Source organism: Bubalus kerabau, chromosome 5 (assembly GCF_029407905.1).
Source record: "Bubalus kerabau isolate K-KA32 ecotype Philippines breed swamp buffalo chromosome 5, PCC_UOA_SB_1v2, whole genome shotgun sequence".
Lineage (NCBI taxonomy): Eukaryota > Metazoa > Chordata > Mammalia > Artiodactyla > Bovidae > Bubalus > Bubalus kerabau.
Genome location: NC_073628.1, coordinates 78,259,406 through 78,268,549, shown reverse-complemented (window position 1 = coordinate 78,268,549; position 9,144 = coordinate 78,259,406). Strand labels below are relative to the sequence as shown.

Genomic DNA, 9,144 nt, shown 5'->3' with positions numbered 1-9,144 from the left:
GGGGACATGGGTTCGATCCCTGGTAGGGGAACTAAGATCCCACATGCAGCAGGGGCAACTAAGCCGGGGTGCTGCAGTCTAGAGAGAAGTCCACACGCTGCAATAAAGAGCCTGTATGCTGAAACTAAGACCCAACGCAGCCAAAAATAAATAAATAGATAAGTACTTTTTAAAAGAAATACCAAGAAAAAGTACAATTGAGAATCACATTTATTCAATATATTCAATGATATTCAAGAAACCACAAAATTATAGGTGAGTTCATTCATTCACATGTTACATCAGTGTGAATTCTTGTTCGGTTTTACCAGAATAGTTCAAAAATTACTTGCGTCTAAAAAAAAAAAAACACACAGGTTCATGATTCCTTCCTCCTATTGTTATTCTCAAAATTCCTTTTGCTTTCAAATCCCATTCTCTTCTTTATCATACTTGGAATTTGTAATGTTTGTCCCTGTCAGTTACAATTACTTTTACATGGCTTAAAAGAGGCATAATCAAAAAAGAAACAAAGTCTGCAGAATAATTTCCATTTCAAATACAACGCAATTCCATAATGGTGAGGACAAAACCACATGAGCAAAACTCAACAGGACTCAATGGCATTGTAAAACCCAATAAGATGGATTTGTGTGTTAATGTGTTATGGCACTCTGGAGATCTTTTGTTTCCCATTTTTCCTAAAATATACAACAATACATAATAAAAAATAAACATTCAGAAGAAAATTGTAGCTTTTCAGTTGATTCTTTCAACTTTCTTTACTCATCAGTATTAACGGCAGAGACTGAAGAGGTGTAATAGCTACTACCATCACATCCCAAATAATTTTATGGACAATTGTATTTATTTTAAAAGTCTTCATTACCTAAAATCTGTATGAGTTCTTATTCCCAAATCACCTTTAATACTTTCCTTGTATTAACTCAGAACATTCGTAACTCCAAAAAGAGGTTCATTTCCAGGATGAAATTACCGGCTGGGTAATAAGGATTTGCCCAGATAGTGCTGCTGCTGCGGTCAAAAAAGTGCTGATCAATCCCTCTCAGATGCTGAAATCTGAATAAATTGTAAGAATCTCTGATTATTTTTTTTCTCTTACCAGTCATAAATAATCAAACATGCACAAACCAGTCACTTATTAAGGTTAAAATGTAGGAAATATAAAGTACGTCCTGCACCAAATGACCCTGGCAAAGGCCAGAGCCAAGGATCTTTCTCACATAACAAGTTGGGGGCGGGTGGGAAGAATCACTTTGATAGCAATTGGTCAAAATGCTGAAAAAATGCCTATATCCCACAAGTCAATAATTCCACTTTAGAAATCTAACTTATAGAAAAATAATCTTACAATGCTCTGCATACAACAGTGTGTATGTACTCAGTCACTCAGTCCTATCAGAGTCTTTGCTACCCCAGGGACTGCAGCCCACCAGGCTCCTCAGTCCATGTGATTCTCCAGACAAGAATACTGGAGTGAGCTGCCATTCCCTTCTCCAGGGGATCTTCCCGACCCAGGGATTGAACCCCCATCTCTGTGTCTCCTGCATTAGCAGGTGGATTCTTTACCACTGAGCTACCTGGGAAGCCACAACTGTGTCTACTAGACTTTTACTGGTAACAAAATTGTATTATAGCCTGAGTGTCAAATAGTATAAAGTGGTCTTTACAAAGTGTCATGTAACGTTACGAAGCCATCAAAAATTACCTTTGAACAGGTTGGAGGACTATGAAAGTGCTTATGATACATGGTTTATAATTCCTGCTGCTGCTAAGTCACTTCAGTCGTGTCCGACTCTGTGCAACCCCATAGACGGCAGCCCACCAGGCTCCCCCGTCCCTGGGATTCTCCAGGCAAGAACACTGGAGTGGGTTGCCATTTCCTTCTCCAATGCATGAAAGTGAAAAGTGAAAGTGAAGTCGCTCAGTCGTGTCTGACCCTTAGCGACCCCATGGACTGCAGCCTACCAGGCTCCTCCATCCATGGGATAATCCAGGCAAGAGTACTGGAGTGGGGTTCCTAGATACATATTTAAAAGCTCATAATTTATAGATATACATGTATATGTGTGACATGTGGTATGTGGACAGGAAATGCTTCCTGCCCTTTCAGTAAACAAAAAATGTTGCCCACCAACCCAGTTTTACAAGAATCATGCCATCAGTCCTTGCAGCTGCCCAAGGAAGGTGTGCCCTGAGGGCAATTCAGGATGGCAAAAAAGAGCATTCTGTGCTTTAGATACTGGCCCTAGATAGGTAAGATGCATATCTAAGGAATCATTTCAATGAGCTCAGATTCCTGCATCTTCTCAAACATAGAAAAGTCTAAAATCATTAACTTGAGAGTTCTATTCTTTGTGATTAGCAGTAATCCTTGGATTACTGACTCCTCCATGTGTCTGACTCCTCCCTTACCTCTTTGGAGCAGTTCCTCAGAGCTATCTGAGAGGCTGTCTCCCAGGTTATAGTCCTCAGTAAGATCCTCCAATAAGACTTCACTCACAACTTTTAGGCTGTGCATTTTTCTTTAGTCAACAGATACATATTTGTATATCTAAATTATATACAAAAAATACATGCATTATATATGATATATATGATTCTATCATACAGATCATGATATATCATATAGATCATGACTACCTTAAACAAACGACAAAAAAAAAAAAAAAAAAACCAACCAGAATAAAATTTACAAACAGTAACAATGGGCGATTTTTTCTTCTACATTTCTGATGTCTTCAACATTCGCTGTGGTGATCATGAATTGCATTTATAATGGAACAGATAAACTTCTATATAATAATATTTTAAAAGGACCAAAAAAACCAACTCAAGTAACCCTTGTACAAGTAGTAACAGCTATTTTTTTTAACAACTTTAATCAACCTGTTGGAAAAAGGAGACCCTCCAGAATCAGAAACCATAGTAGGCTCACCATCAAAGTAAAGGAGCAAGGTTATTGTTTTTAAAGCCCAACAGAAATGCCCACCAGAGAGGAAGCCCTTGGTGCCATTGAGGGGTAGGCAGTAGGGATGACTAGATACCATGTTCCCCAGGTGGGACTCTGAGGGGCTGACACTTAACCCTCTTGAAGTGGAAGCATGTTCAGAGCAAAGAAGCAGGAGACAGCCATCAGGAAGCACTCGGGGTCTGTACAGGGGAGCGGTGATGAAAAAGCTAGAAGGGAACTTAGGACCAAAGGTCAAACAGCACCTGTGGCATGCTGACGACCTGACTCTCCATACTGCCTCTCTGCACCTGTGACCTCCACCCCACTTAAGTCACATGCTGTCACACCTGCCCGACCTTTCCCCTCTTTCCCACTTCCAGTCCGTCCCACACACAGCTCTTAGAAAGACCTTCCAAAAGCACCGTTTTTTAACATATTTATTTATTTGGCTGTCAGGCCTTAGTTGCGGCTGCTGCTGCTAAGTCACTTCAGTCGTGTCCGACTCTGTGCAACCCCATAGACGGCAGCCCACCAGGCTCCCCCGTCCCTGGGATTCTCCAGGCAAGAACATTGGAGTGGGTTGCCATTTCCTTCTCCAATGCATGAAAGTGAAAAGTGAAAGTGAAGTCGCTCAGTCGTGTCCAACTCTTAGCGACCCCACGGACTGCAGCCTACCAGGCTCCTGCGTCCATGGGATTTTCCAGGCAAGAGTACTGGAGTGGGGTGCCATTGCCTTCTCCGTTAGTTGCGGCAGGCAGGATATTTCATTGGAGCTCACGGATTCTATAGCTGTAGCATGTGGGCTCAGTTCAGCTCTGCAGCTTGTGGGATCTTAGTTCCCTGTCCATGGATAGAACTTCCCCTGCATTGCAGAGCAGATGTTTAACCACTGGACCACCAGGGAATTCCCTTAAGAAGCTTTAACAGGCTTCATGTGTCCTCTTAGTTGACCTGAATCTTTGTTCATTGCCCTTTGAAATGCTGATTATCACATCTACCTCATGGAGACCCTACAAGGACTGGAAAAGGTAACATGTTATCTTAGGCTCTCTAACACAAGGTCTCCTGGGAGTGGAGACAACTGGAAACAGCTGGGTATGAGCAAAACATGGGTGTTCCTTGCTTCCAACCACTGCAACACAAAAGGATCTGATTCTGAGGGGGTTTGAGACTGAGCAACACAGTGGAGTATCCACCAGAGGGCAGATAGAACGGAAACCACCATTACAGAAAGCTATCCAAACTCACCACTTGGATCACAGCCTTGTCTAACTCATGAAACTGTGAGCCATGCCACGTAGAGTTCTGACAAAATGTGGTCCACGGGAGAAGGAAATGGCAAACCACCTCAGTATTCTTGCCTTGAGAACCCCATGAACAGTATGAAAAGGCAAAAAGATAGGACACTGAAAGATGAACTTCCCTGGTCAGTAGGTGCCCAATATGCTACTGGAGATGAGTAGAGAAATAAATCCATAAAGAATGAAGAAGCTGAGCCAAAGCAGAAACAACGCCCAGTTGTGGATGTGACTGGTGATGGAAGCAAAGTCTGATGCTGTAAAGAACAATATTGCATAGGAACCTGGAATGTTAGGTCCATGAATCAAGGTAAATTGGAAGTGGTCAAACAGGAGATGGCAAGAGTGAACATCAACATTTTAGGAATCAGTGAACTCAAATGGACTGGAATGGGTGAATTTAATTCGGATGACCATTATATCTACTACTGTGGGCAAGAATCCCTTAGAAGAAATAGAGTAGCCCTCACGGTCAACAAAAGAGTCTGAAATGCAGTACTTGGATGCAGTCTCAAAAACGAAAGAGTGATCTCTGTTTGTTTCCAAGGCAAACCATTCAATAGTAATCCAAATCTATACCCCAAGCACCAATGCTGAAAAAGCTGAAGTTGAATGATTCTGTGAAGACCTACAAGACCTTCTAGAACTAACACCCAAAAAAGATGACCTTTATATCACAGGGGACTGGGAAGAAAAAGTAGGAAGTCAAGAAACACCTGGTGTAAGAGTCAAATTTGGCCTTGGAATACAGAATGAAGCAGGGCAAAGGCTAATAGAGTTTTGCCAAGAGAACACACTGGTCATGGCAAACACCCTCTTCCAACAACACAAGACTCTACACATGGACATCACCAGATGGTCAATACTGAAATCAGGTTGATTATATTCTTTGCAGCCAAAGATGGAGAAGCTCTATACAGCCAGCAAAAATAAAACCAGGAGCTGACTGTGTCTCAGATCATGAATTCCTTATTGCCAAATTCAGACTTAAATTGAAGAAAGTAGGGAAAACCACGGGACCATTCAGGTAGGACCTAAATCAAATCCTTTAAGATTATACAGTGGAAGTGACAAATAGATTCATGGGATTAGATCTGATGGATAGAATGTCTGAAGAACTATGGACAGAGGTTCGTAACATTATATAGGAAGCAGTGATCAAAACCATCCCCAAGAAGAAATGCAAAAAAGGCAAAATGGTTGTCTGAGGAGGCCTTACAAATAGCTGAGAAAAGAAGAGAAGTGAAACTCAAAGGAGAAAAGGAAAGATATACCCATTTGAATGCAGAGTTCCAAAGAAAATCAAGGAGAGATAAGAAAGCCTTCTTCAGTGATCAGTGCGGGGAAAAAAATGGAGGAGAACAATAGAATGGGAAAGACTAGAGATCGCTTCAAGAAAATTAGAGATACCAAGGGAACATTTCATGCAAAGATGGGCACAATAAAGGACAGAAACAGTATGGACCTAACAGAAGCAGAAGATACTAAGAAATATGCTGTGTTTACTTCTCAGTAAGTTGCTCAGTCATGTCCAAAACTCTTTGCAACCCCATGCACTGTAGCCTGACACGTTCCTCTATCCATGGGATTCTCCAGGCAAGAATACTAGAGTGGGTTGCCATTTCCTCCTCCAGGGGATCTTCCCAACCCAGGGATCAAACCCAGGTCTTCTACACTGTAGGCAGACTCTTTACTGTCTGAGCCACTAGGGAAGTCACATATTAAGAAGAAGTAGCAAGAATACACAGAACAAAATAGATTTTAATGACCCAGATAACCATGATGGTGTGATCACTCATCTAGAGCCAGACATACTGGAATGTGAAGTCAACTGGGCCTTAGGAAGCATCACTATGAACAAAGCCAGTGAAGGTGATAGAATTCTAGCTGAGCTATTACAAATCCTAAAAGATGATGCTATGAAAGTGCTGCACTCAATATGCCAGCAAATTTGGAAAACTCAGCAGTGGCCACAGGACTGGAAAAGGTCAGTTTTCATTTCAATCCCTAAGTAAGGTAATGCTAAAGAATGTTCAAACTACCGCACAATTGCACTCACCTCACACACTAGCAAATACTCAAAATTCTCCAAGCTAGGCTTCAACAGTACATGAACTGAGAACTTCCACGTGTTCAAGCTGAATTTAGAAAGGGCAGAGGAACCAGAGATCAAATTGCCAACATCTATTGGATCATAGAACAAACAAGAGAATTCCAAAAAACATCTACTTCTGCTTTATTGACTATGACAAAGCCTTTGACTGTGGGGATCACAAGAAACTGTGGAAAATTCTTCAAGAGATAGGAATACCAGACCATCTTATCTGCCTCCTGAGAAATTTGTATGCAGGTCAAGAAGCAACAGTTAGAACCAGATATGGAACAACGGACTGGTTCCAAATTGGGAAAGGAGTATGTAAAGGCTGTGTATTTTCACCTTGCTTATTTAAATTATATGCAGAGTACATCATGCCAAATGCTGGACTGGATGAAGCCCAAGCTGTAATCAAGACTGCAGGGAGAAATATCAATAACCTCAGATATGCAGTTGACACCACCCTTAGGGCAGAAAGCAAAGAGGAACTAAAAAACAGCCTCTTGATGAAAGTGAAAGAGGAGAGTGAAAAAGCTGGCTTAAAACTCAACATTCAAAAGATCATGGCATCTGATCCCATCACTTCATGGCAAATAGATAGGGAAACAATGAAAATAGTGACAGACTTATTTTCTTGGGCTCCAAAATCACTGCAGATGGTGACTGCAGTCATGAAATTAAAAGACGCCTGCTCCTTGGAAGAAAAGCTATGATAAACCTAGACAGCATATTAAAAAGCAGAGACATTACTTTGCCAACAAAGGTCCGTCTAGTCAAGGCTATGGTTTTTCCAGTAGTCATGTATGGATGTGAGAGTTGGACTATAAAGAAAGCTGAGTGCCGAAGAATTGATGCTTTTGAACTGTGGTGTTGGAGAAGACTCTTGAGAGTCCCTTGGACTGCAAGGAGATCCAACCAGTCCATCCCAAAGGAAATCAGTCCTGGGTGTTCATTGGAAGGACTGATGTTGAAGCTGAAACTCCAATACTTTGGCCACCTGATACAAAGAACTGACTCATTTGAAAAGACCCTGATGCTGGGAAAGACTGAGGCAGGAAGAGACGGGGGTGACAGAGGATGAGATGGTTGGATGGCATCATCGACTTGATGGGCGTGAGTTTGAGCAAAGTCCAGGTGTTTGTGATGGACAGGGAAGCCTAGCGTGCTGCAGTCCATGGGGTGGCAAATAGTTGGACATGACTGAGTGACTGAACTGAACACAGTGGACCCCTATTTGCTAAGGTACCCCTGAGACCACTAGTTTCTTCAAATGCAGACAACATGTGAAAGATGTTGGCTCAGGCATCAATCCAGGTCCGGTTAATGGTGGCCTGACCAGCAGGGATACATAATCAGGTCAAGTTAGATGACTCAGGCTTGAGTCCACTTTCCCCAGATGCTTTTAGAAATGGTAGGTACTTGGGAATTTCACAAGATTTTCTGTAGTATTTACTGTACTTGATTGAATCCAAGATACATCAATCCTAGGATAACACCATTATTTTGTGCACATTAAGGTTTTTCTAAAAGACATCTTGAGGGACTTCTCTAGCTGTCCAGTGGCTAAGACTCCAAGCACTCAATGCAGGGGGCCCAGGTTCGATCCCTGGTTAGGGAATTAGATCCTATGAGACTTGGACTATAAAGAAAGCTGAGTGCCGAAGAATTGATGCTTTTGAACTGTGGTGTTGGAGAAGACTCTTGAGAGTCCCTTGGACTGCAAGGAGACCCAACCAGTCCATCCTAAAGGAAATCAGTCCTGGGTGTTCATTGGAAGGACTGATGTTGAAGCTGAAACTCCAATACTTTGCCCACCTGATGTGAAGAGCTGACTCATTTGAAAAGACCCTGATGCTGGGAAAGATTGAGGGCAGGAGGAGAAGGGGAAGACAGAGGATGAGATGGTTGGATGGCATCTCCGACTCAATGGACATGGCTTTGGGTGAACTCCGGGAGTTGGTGATGGACAGGGAGGCCTGGGGTGCTACAGTCCAGGGGGTCACAAAGAGTTGGACAAGACTGAGCGACTGAACTGAACCGAACTGATATCATAACTAAGAGTTTGCATGCTGCAACAAAGATCGAAGATGTCTCATGCCACAACTAAGACCCAGCACAATCAAATACAATTTTTTATTAAAAAAATAAAAGACTTTAAAATGTTATAAGAGGTTTTATGATCTCAGAGGTTTTAAAATGTGGGGAAAACAGGCATTGTAGAACTGAAGAAATACGTAACATGTATGTATAATATCATATGAAAGATGAAATATGGTTATGTACATGCCTGACCATCACCAGTAGAAGTTTCTTTTTTGTCCAGCCTCTAGCATCTTTACATTCAGTACGGCATCTGACACTGGGCCTTACATGGAGGACTTGTTGGTGTGATGACAAGAAAGATCATAGCTCTTATTCATGGACCACTTTGCAGGCAATGCTGCAACTTCATACAAATTAACTTTCAAAATTATTGGTCGTTTTTGCGACTACTACTATTATTCCCACTTTGCAGATAAGGGCAATGAGGCTAAGAGGCATCAAACAACTCAACCAAGGTGGGAAAGGGGCCTGCTAGGGTTACATATCCAAATCTACTTAAGGCTCAGTCCAGATGGTCTTGCCATGGGTCCTGAAGGATGGGCAGGCCAGAAGGTGAGAAAGCCAGACCAGGATTAGAAAGAAAGCTACTCAAGAGTTTTGGAGATGAAGTGACTTTAAAATCAGGGTTCTGGATATTGTGAGGAGAGTTACTTATAAACTTCAGTTTGAAGTCTTCTGACTGACTTCCCCATTCC

At 42.1% G+C, this 9,144-nt stretch overlaps 1 protein-coding gene across 2 annotated transcripts in view; it reads right to left on the bottom strand.

The window, feature by feature from the left end:
• Positions 1-197: 197 nt before the first annotated feature.
• Positions 198-9,144, bottom strand: part of MTARC2 (mitochondrial amidoxime reducing component 2) — a 43,825-nt gene continuing 34,878 nt past the window's right edge. Inside the window, exon 8 of one of the 2 annotated variants that reach the window (XM_055581932.1) lies at positions 198-334. The gene's annotated coding sequence lies outside the window, so the exon portion shown is untranslated. Of the gene's footprint in view, positions 1,060-9,144 lie in introns of both variants that reach the window. The other variant, XM_055581931.1, reaches the window with a different exon arrangement.